Here is an 11,087-nt window from a genome sequence, read left to right as displayed (position 1 = left end):
TGCTCTGATTCATATTTATTTCTGAATCCACTTACATGTAGCATTAACATATATAATATGATCTGATAAGGTGAATGACATTTTTTTGCCATTATCTTCACAAATTGTAGCGTAACTTATCATAAAAACACTATTTTAATAAGAAAAACAGAAATTTGACCAGTGGTACTAAAACTCAATTTTCCCATACAACTGCAATGTAATGTATATTTTACAGAAGATGAAAACACTCTTAAAAACGTCAATATAAAAAAGGTCAATATAAAATATTTTATTCCAATTAATTTTAAAGCATTTATACTGGCCTAGTGAGCATATTTCATATTGAACACAATGGAAATGAAAAGGATTTAAAAAACGATTTGTTAAAAAGGTAAAAGAGCAAATGGCATTACAATGATTTTATTATTAATTGAATCTCTTAACTGCCTTAGTAACAAAAAGCTGCGTCCACTATAAAGTTTATAAAGGAGTTAAATTTGCTGGTTGATAAATGAGATGTTTTGTCAGTATAAATGTTTTATTTAGCTTGTAAAACATTTCTGTTTGTATGGTTTAACCTTCTTGGACGTCCTTGTTTGTGTTATAATGTTGTATGAAAATAATAAATAAAAATATAATAAATAGCAATACTACTACTACTACTACTACTACTACTACTACTAATAATAATAATAATAATAATAATAATAATAATAATAACTAATTAAATTCCACAAGAAATACATTAAAAAGGGTTTACCTTTACCATATTTTATTTGTGCAGTTTTTCTCAAACAGGATCATTAGATTTAAAATAAAGTTGACAGTTAAAATAAAAAATGACATATTTACATTGTATGTCTACCCTGTAATTCGATTTACCCTGTAGAGATTAAGAAAAATAATGTTCTAGTTTTTCAGAATGTTTGGAGCAAAAATAACAGTTCTGATATACAGCTCTGGAAAGAAGAGACCACTTAAAATGATGAGTTTCTTTGATTTTACTAAACTGAAAACCTCTGGAATATAATCAAGAGGAAGAGGATTGATGATCACAAGCCATCAAAACAGGCTAAACTTCTTGAATTTTTGCCTCAGGAGTGGCATAATGTTATCCAAAAGCTGTGTGTAAGACTGGTGGAGGAGAACATGCCAAGATGCATAAAAACTGTGATTAAAAACCAGGGTTATTCCACCAAATATTGATTTCTGAACTCTATGAATTTTATGAATATGAATTGTTTTCTTTGCATTAGTTGAGGTCTGAAAGCTCTGCATCTTTTTTGTTATTTCAGCCATTTCTTATTTTCTGCAAATGAATGCTCTAAATGACAATATTTTATTTTGGTGTTTGGGAGAAATGTTGTCTGCAGTTTATAAAATAAAACAACAATGTTCATTTTACTCAAACACATACATATAAATAACAAAATCATAGAAACTGATTCAGAAACTGAAGTGGTCTCTTTTTTATATTTTTTCCAATGCTGTACATCTGTACATTTAGCAAATTTATAATTACATGGGTATTATGTAGGGCTTTTAAATGTACTTCTCTGATTTTAGTATAAATTCAAAACGTGTTATTATTATTATTATTATTATTATTATTATTATTATTATTATTATTATTATTATTATTAACTCAGCATTAATCTCTCTTTTCTTTGACGTGCGCTGTGACGCGACGCTGAAGCCGAATCGTGGGCGGAGCTTAGGAAAAAAGAAAACGGGTGAAAAAAGCGGCGCTCTCACGTGGAGAGAGACTGTGTGATTTTTGAGAGGCGTTGAGAGACTGCAGCCTGCACTCTGGAAACATCTATATAGAGGTGAGTAGCGGCGCGTTTCTCTAAAAACGGTGGATATCTAGAGCGGTATAAGTGGTGTGTGGAGCGGTGGTGTGGGTGTTGGGGGAGCTGGGCGGATTTCTGTGTGTGTTCACCACGTGAAGAGGCTCAGCTGCTGCCGGCTTTTCTATCAGATCTCCTCCGCTACAGTCTGAGAAACTGAGAGCGATAAAAACTCACTGAGAACTGAGGAATGGGTTTTTATACTGGGCTGATCTGAAGTCTGGAGTCCTGGTGTTTATAGAGATGCAGAGATCAGAGCTGTGAACCCTCTCCACTCAGACTCTTAGCTCTCCTTTAGGATCGGTTAGCCAGCCAACACACAGAGACACAGAGAGAAGCACGGCAGAAAACAGCGAGCTTCATCCTCCACATGCCGAAAAAAAAGAATCAATTCATAGTCTATTTTTTTCTTTCCTCGCCTCTGAATATACAGAAAGAAAGAGGAGCATAGCGCTGTTAAATCAGTTCTCCAGCCCAACTTCCCCGCCCTGAACTCCCCCAGCAGCAGCAGCGGCCATGGGCGGGTGATCTGTATCATGTGTGTGAGACGGCTCCGCTCCTCAGGATTAATCTGGGGGAGATCCTCCACAGGACCACAGCTCAGACCGGAGTCAGCCTGTGAAGTTCTCACAGCAGTCAGTCACCTCAGAAATCTCATCTAGAGCTTTCTCTATCCAGGGGTTCACCGATCTGAGATCTGTGAACCCGTTTGGATTGTGATCCACCGCTGATATGTGCATACACGTGTACATTTAAAATTATTATTATTTTATTTTAACACGCAGTTATAATAACGCACTGTTCAAAAGAAAAAAAATAGGAAATAGGCATTTCCATTAAATTATCAATTATTTAAAAAAATAAAAAAATATATATATAATAATAATAATATTTGTGAATGTAACCGTGTTTGTTGTATAATAATACTATATAAGTTACAACTATTAGCATTAGCATGTGGCTAAATTTAGGAACGCACGACAATGATAGTACAACCATGATTCCCACCATTGTATTAATAGCAGGCTCGTTCTCTAAAAAGCTGATGAAACTGTATAAACATATTTGTATAAATCCTACCACATTTTAAAATGTTTTAAATGTTTAGTTTTGGCTCATTCCCTTTCCAAGTTCTGCAGTTGAATGCTAAATTTTGGCATTGGTCAACAATATTTGGCTGCAATGTTATTGCAGTTATTATGAAGCATGTGGTGTAAAATAACACTTTATCTGTTTGAATCATGTGACCTTTTACTGTCATGGATAATTGTGATGGATAATTGAACGAGCAAATGGTAAGTAAGGGGGAAACCATTGTTTGTTAAAACTGTACACAAACTGTTTACAGACATTTAGTGGAAGTATTTAGTGAAAGTATGTAGTGGAATATCCATGCTTGTGCTTTGGTGAAAGCATGAATGGCATCATAAGTAGTTACTGGCACTGATAGATAAACACTACGTATTTAAGGAGGGCAGCAAGAGCTTGAGTATTTAAGAGGCTCTTGAGCAGCCCTTGCTATAGTCATAATTCTGTAAAATTGTTCTGTTGTTAACCTGAAAGCCAGTAAGTATTTTTCATTGTAGAGCTGGTGAATGTTGTCTTGTTTATTTTTTTCAAATGGCTGAAGTCAGCTTTTTATTGGAATTTTCAGTTCCACCTTAAATGGAATAGAAGTTTCATAATTGAAGTACAAGTAGGGACAGAACTGGTCCCTGCAAGAACAGAACTGTTCTTAAGGTGGAATAGGAAAAAATGTTATGTTGCTTATCCTAGGCTACAGGTGCTAAAGGTCGAAATAGTAGCATTTGTTTTTTTTGATTTGTATAAATATCTAATGTTAATTGTCTCACTACATCCGTGATGTTGACTAAAGCATAAACATTTTAAAAGGTTGAAACAAGGGGCATTGGTGGCTTAGTGGGCAGAGCACCAGGCTCTTGATGTTGGCACTTAACCCAGGCATGTCTGTGTTCACTGCATGAGTCCGAGGTGGAGGATTTTTGGGTGTTAAGGATGGGTTAAAGGTGGAGGCCAAATTCCATCTGTGTCTAAATAAAACACTTACAGTGGTTTTATTTATTGTTAGCCTCTGCTTATGGCTACTACCACTGCAGGAGCTAGACAGGTAAATGAGGTCAGACTTTTTTTTCTCACAAGTCTTAGGTCATGAGATTCAGTGTTCCAGAAATAGCCATGAGAAATCAGTAAAACTTAAGCTAGCCACTGCAGGACTGGAGTCTTAATAAGTACTCATTACCTTCTGCAGGAGATGCGATGTTTTTTCCTAGTGAATGATGTGGCAGTACATTTCAATTTTTATTTTCACAACTTACTCTTGGTGGTAATAGAGTTGGGTGTTCAATTTGCGGATTCTCATAATTTTTGCTAAGATAATCTATAGAGAATTACTGACGTTATTTGCCTTGCTGGAATTTGTGTCTCATTGTCTGTAAGCGTATCTGTGACTTTGTTGGCAAATGAAACAAAAAAGCCGGAAGTAAGCATTCATTTTTGTATATTTTATATATATATATATATATATATATATATATTTAATGAACATTATTCTGAAAATCCAGGTAATGCTTTTTTCAGCGTTTCCTAGAGCTAGACAGGTAAATGAGGTCAGACTTTTTTTTCTCACAAGTCTTAGGTCATGAGATTCATTGTTCCAGAAATAGCCATGAGAAATCAGTAAAACTTAAGCTAGCCACTGCAGGACTGGAGTCTTAATAAGTACTCATTACCTTCTGCAGGAGATGCGATGTTTTTTCCTAGTGAATGATGTGGCAGTACATTTCAATTTTTATTTTCACAACTTACTCTTGGTGGTAATAGAGTTGGGTGTTCAATTTGCGGATTCTCATAATTTTTGCTAAGATAATCTATAGAGAATTACTGACGTTATTTGCCTTGCTGGAATTTGTGTCTCATTGTCTGTAAGCGTATCTGTGACTTTGTTGGCAAATGAAACAAAAAAGCCGGAAGTAAGCATTCATTTTTGTATATTTTATATATATATATATATATATATATATATATATATATATATATATATATATATATATATATATATATATATATATATATATTTAATGAACATTATTCTGAAAATCCAGGTAATGCTTTTTTCAGCGTTTCCTAGAGCTAGACAGGTAAATGAGGTCAGACTTTTTTTTCTCACAAGTCTTAGGTCATGAGATTCATTGTTCCAGAAATAGCCATGAGAAATCAGTAAAACTTAAGCTAGCCACTGCAGGACTGGAGTCTTAATAAGTACTCATTACCTTCTGCAGGAGATGCGATGTTTTTTCCTAGTGAATGATGTGGCAGTACATTTCAATTTTTATTTTCACAACTTACTCTTGGTGGTAATAGAGTTGGGTGTTCATTTGCGGATTCTCATAATTTTTGCTAAGATAATCTATAGAGAATTACTGACGTTATTTGCCTTGCTGGAATTTGTGTCTCATTGTCTGTAAGCGTATCTGTGACTTTGTTGGCAAATGAAACAAAAAAGCCGGAAGTAAGCATTCATTTTTGTATATTATATATATATATATATATATATATATATATATATATATATATATATATATATATATATATTTATATATATATTTAATGAACATTATTCTGAAAATCCAGGTAATGCTTTTTTCAGCGTTTCCTCCATATTTGAAAGATTTTTTTTTGTGTGTGTGATGCCTGTTTGATGTACTAATCTACTTTTTCTCAATTAGTTAGACACAGCACAGTAGCCATACTTTGTGACACTTTGCATAAAGTTAAACTCTGCTGAAGAGTTGCATGCAGCAGCTCTCTTCACTCAAATAAATAGGTTAAGTCAAGGCGAAATGGCAAGTGTAAATGCAGTTTTGACAGAAATGTAATTTTGTTGCTGCTGTTGCTTGAAAGGGCAGGTTTAAGAGGTTCACATTTTTGTTTTGAATTCCAACTTCACGATTTAAATAGGGTGCAAGAAAATATTGGTCATAGTATCGCAGTAGTTGGTATTATACTGTGTCATTTCAGAAATGTGTGATTTAACAATTTCTGCTTGATCTGTGATCGAATCTCTGCCATTTGCAGAGAAAACAATAACTAATGTAGAGGATTTGTAATGGTTTTGGTATTTGTTTTTAAATGTAAGGTTGAAGTGAAATGGCAGGTGTAAATGCACAGTTTTGGTAGAAATTTCTATATGCTGCTGCTGTTGAAAGGGTGGGTTTAAGTTTCACATTTCTTTTATGAATAGCAAATTATATTGGGTGTATAGTATTGCAATACTGTCTTCAAAAACACTTAATGATTTGTTTACATGTAAAGTTTGGTGTAAGCCAGTGGTTCATCAAGTGCTGTGTTTTTTATGATAGTAGTTTTCTTCTGATTGGATAAACTGTGAACTCTTTTTACTCAGTGTTCTTTTTAATACTACGAGAATTTAAACAATTGCATTGCATCACCTTGTTTACAGTATTGCAATATATTGCAATAAATTGCAACCCCTGTTTCAGGATGCGCATCATATCGCCAGGTACTTGCCAATTCAAAGCCCTAGATTTAGAGGTAGATCTTTGTGTATCCCTATTTGACCCACATCCATAAGACAGGCTGACCGAAAGAGAGGGATGTTCAGTTAATTTCAGCTGTATTCCTTCTGTTAGCCTCAATTTCTTGGCTTTTCAGAGAGATTTGCTTTCAGTGCTAGCAGTTTATGCTCACAGTCGCAATAATAAGTCTCTCGGCACTGATCCCACATGCGGTGAGAAAAAGACCAGTGGATTCTCAGGACCAAGAATTCTATGGAGCTTTCCCCAAGAGGGTCCTGAGCCTCAAATAAATACTTCCACATGACCTTCTGTCCCTGTGCCAGAAAGAGCTGTTTCTGCACTCCCGATGACGTCCAGGAACTCTTAAGATGTCACTCTGAAGATCGGTGGTTCTTATTGCGGTCAGGGGTTTGGCCAGGGGGCTCCCCTTATTGTGAAATTTCTTGGGATTATTTCTTTGCCCTGGGCTGGACCCAATTAAGCTTGACCACAAGCACATACTAAACCAGAGAAAGGGCTCCAGCGTGTCTTCTGTCAGTCTGCAGAATGATGTTAAATTACTGATATTAATGAAGTCTGATATCTTAAATGACTTAGAAGGTAATAATTAAGTGCTTAGAACGTATTGAACAATGTGTGATGTTCTAGATGAGCTTCTGTTGGTGTTTTGATGAATCACAAAATTTGATGTGACCAAAAAATAGGAATAATTTGGGCTCAAATAACAGCAGCTGATCTTAAAGCCTTCATTGTCCCTGTGTCCTTTAAGCGCTGTAGATAAATATTCTGATGTGACATCACCACCAATCACCACAATTCACTATGAGAATATAAAATGGAATTGATTGAATTCACAGATGGAATATCTTCAAATGAGCAACCTTTGGTCCTCACAAAAAAGTGACTAAGCGATCTACTCCATGTTTAAAGATCAATAAAGAGCAAAGAGTTTTGCCACCTCACTCTGTAGATAAAAAATTGAGTTTTTGTTGCATATTGCTCAGCTCTAACGATTTCTGTTTGATGTGTGATCTAATCTAAATACAATTTTCAGACACAAAGTTGACTAATGTAGAGGATTTTTGACGACTGCAAAATTCCAGAAGAATCAAATCATATCTGCAGGTTTTGGTATTTGCCTTTAAAGTGGTTTGCTATTGAACATTGAACAGAAGAGAAGAATGTTCAAATAACACTGGACTGCTGTGACAATTCTGTACAATACTTCATAGCATCTGTGTTTCTGACAAGGATCAAACACTCCTAAATAAGCAATTATTAAGAATTATGCATGTATTGAGTTTCCCCTTCTGAAGTCTCCATTGCTCTACCAGCCGCTCGTGTTCAGTAAAACTTAGCCAGATCCTCTTTTAGAGGCTGAACATGTGACGTAAATACGCAAAGACGCGTGATGTGGCCAGAAGAACTCCCGCGAGAAGCGGCCCGACACCCCAGTTTTTAGAATGAATATATTAGGCTTAGCAGGGATGGTCGTTCCACAACACTGGTACCATTAAACACAATATTTTGTCTTATCTTCATTCAGAAATGCTTCTGCTTTCAATTTAGAAACAAAATAATATGGACTGCCACTTTAAGTACTATGTATATATACAGAATGTTTACTCGTATTAAGTGGTAGGTATTGCCAAAAATAAAGCATCAGTTTTGGTAGCGAATGTTCACTTAAGGTGTTTTCACACCTGTAGTTGGTTTCTTTGGTTTGAATTATTGTTATTATTATTTTTTTTTTACTTGCAGCATTTTCTCCCTCGGTTTGGTTTGTTTTCAAACAGGCTCAAACTTAAACGCACTAAACTGCGCCCCTATCCAACCACCTCTCGCGGGTCGTATACAATTGTTTTGATTGAGTGCAATTACTGTTTTCACATCTGCTTAAACGAAACGCACCAAGGATGCAAACGAACCAGAGTCTGTTTTAACTGGACCAAAAAGTGCTGCTGTAAAAAAACCTACATAAACTAAATGCAACAGCATTGAAAAATCATATCATGAATGAAGGCATAGCGGAAATGTTTTCTATATTTGCGCTAATATGTTTGCTGTCATGGTGTTTATCTTAAAGTTCTTATCCTAATCGCTGTGTGTAATTCAGTCCATGTGGTGCGGGGGTTGCCCTTTCCATCCAGTGGATAGAAGATGGAAGCAGGCCTGTTGCTCATGTTGACAAGGCTGGCAGTGGAAAAGGCCACAAAGGTCTAAAGGCTTGAGTAACCGTGACCTCCGTCTCATCCTCAGCCGCTCGGGCTCCAGTCAGAAGCCTGGCTGAATCCGCTCTATCCTGAAGATCTTTTCTTCCTTTTTCCTCTGTGGGTTTGGGGCATCCGTCCTCTTCTCTCGTGTGTGATGCTTATCACCCTCCACAAAATGGGCTTAAATAAACAGCCTGCCGTCGGTGTCTTTGAAACCCCGGGCCAAGATCGATGGCCATCGCAAAGCAATTGACCCCAAAGCAGTTTTGGTCCCGTAATTGGCTGCAGATAAACAGTTATTAGCCACACACTGTTGGGTTTGGGGAGCTCTGCTGTACGGTACTGAAGTTTGTCTTCTTGTTTAGTGGATTTTCTCGATGTTTAAATAAGTCCGGTTCTTGCAGTCCAGACTTTGTTAGTAGAATAGTAAATGAAGTCTAAAGACTACAGTCTTAATATTTGTTTTTGTGAATAGTTTGGAAAAGACTGTAGTGCACACACATTTAAAAAAAAAATACCATGAAAACACTGTATATAACAAATATAAGTATATACAGTCTGCAATGCAATGATATAAGTTACCTTACAGTGCTAGTATGGGTTCATATGAAGTCGTCATAGTTCTTTTTTAAACCTTTAGCTTTAAAAGCTAGTTGTGTACTACTAAATGAAATATTTCAATGACTCATTGTAGTGTAGATCTCTCAGTTAAAAACTAAAAATATATAGTATACAATAGGGGTGGACAATATTATATCGTATACAATATATTGTGACACAGAAATATCGTGATATTAAAAATCCATATCGTGATAATAGGGCTGTTCTGTCTTAAAAGTAGTCTATTATTTATTTATTATTTACTATTATTATGAAGCTTTAGTTGTATTTATTGTATAATTGTTTTAGTTTGCAGTTTTTATGCATGCACTAAATATTCTGCAATATTTTTGCTGCATTATATTATTTTATGCTATATTATTTATTTTGCCACATTATGATTATACTGTTATACTATTATACTGTATTCCTGAAATGAATGAATTGTTTTTTTTTCCTATATCGCCAAGTATATCGTTATCGCAAAAATACCCTGAAATATCGTGATATTATTTTAGAGCCATATCGCCCACCCCTAGTATAGAAGCACGCTTTAGAGCTCACAGGAGAGCTTCCAGTATGGTCTGTGGCCAACTTTAGTGTTTGTTTGTTTGTTTGTTTGTTTGTTTAGATGAATAGGAATTTCCACTAGTGAAGCATTATTTGTACACTTGGTGTTGGGTTGGAGGGTGAATAAGGGTCTCAGCTACTGAGCCACCAATTTATGAGAGAACCACTGCTCATTTGATAGTTCTAAAATGAAATTTGCCGAACAGCACTGTAGACTGGTCTCTTAACTTCAGCCCCAGTGACACTACAGTACATTGGTGTGAACATTGGTGTAGCCCTGTAGAAAATCACTTTCCATAGTTAAGAATCTGAGTTTTGGTATTCTTAGAGAAAAATGTTGCATGGAATGTTTTGAACACAATCTAGAACTATAGGAGTTGCTGGTCCTTCATGCTGAGAATTTTGCATGCTGTTTACATGGTGAGTGTGAGGGTGTGCATACTGGTAATATACAGTTTTAGAGCTGAAAGTGCAAGCGGCTCGAGTTACTGAACACTTATTCAGATTCAAAGCAGCTTGAATGGCGCGACAGCAGTGAGTAAAATATTATTAATGGATTATATCTCAGACTGGATGTGGCCAAACCTTTAAATATATCACAATATATTTCTTAATTTTAATTGAAAATATATAATTCTGATTTTGATGTAAATAATAGAAAAGCCACAGAAAAAAACCGCCAGGCATGTACCTACAAACTACTGTAAAATGAGTTTGACAAATTATGTAAGGCATCCTGTAATGTGCTGAAACTAATGATTATTTTGGTAGTCAACTAATCTAACAGTTATTTTTCTGATTAGTTGATTAGTCAGCGATTATGCCTTCCACCTGTGCTTGATGTGGATATGGCTCCTGTTTCTAGCTTTCTGTATCACTTTAAAACTAGAAATAGCTAAACATGGGATTAAAATGCTGTTCAAATGACATGGAACAAAGGAAATGACTCTTTAAATTTGGAAAGTGCTGCTATTTAGTGGGGAAATATGTAATCTGTTGTGTTTGGGCACTTTTGGAGATGCAGGCTGAGGTGATTGTAAATTGTGGGAATGAGCCACCTAACCTTCTCCTATTCTGCTTCTATCCCCAGTTCTGTACTTTTTGCATTATAAGGCACACTTAAAATCTTTTAATGTTCCTTAAAAATCATCAGTGCACCTCAAATTCTGGTGCACTGTATGTATGAATTCTACCAGTCAGGTTGTAAGGGCAGCATCGAGATTGGAGCAGTGCTAACATTAGCATTAGAACAAGTGCTAGCTCTTTGCCATTCAGAGGTGAGTATTATCAACCTGTAGCCTGCTGCTAAACCTGGC

At 35.7% G+C, this 11,087-nt stretch overlaps 1 protein-coding gene across 2 annotated transcripts in view; it reads left to right on the top strand.

Moving 5' to 3' along the window:
- Positions 1–1,691: 1,691 nt before the first annotated feature.
- ptp4a3a (protein tyrosine phosphatase 4A3a) overlaps positions 1,692–11,087 on the top strand; it is a 56,267-nt gene continuing 46,871 nt past the window's right edge. Inside the window, exon 1 of one of the 2 annotated variants that reach the window (XM_015602237.3) lies at positions 1,692–1,811. The gene's annotated coding sequence lies outside the window, so the exon portion shown is untranslated. The remainder of the gene's footprint in view (positions 1,812–11,087) is intronic. The other variant, XM_015602238.3, reaches the window with a different exon arrangement.

This window comes from Astyanax mexicanus, chromosome 3 (genome assembly GCF_023375975.1).
Source record: "Astyanax mexicanus isolate ESR-SI-001 chromosome 3, AstMex3_surface, whole genome shotgun sequence".
Classification (NCBI taxonomy): Eukaryota; Metazoa; Chordata; class Actinopteri; order Characiformes; family Acestrorhamphidae; genus Astyanax; species Astyanax mexicanus.
This window is presented reverse-complemented; position numbering and strand designations above follow the sequence as displayed.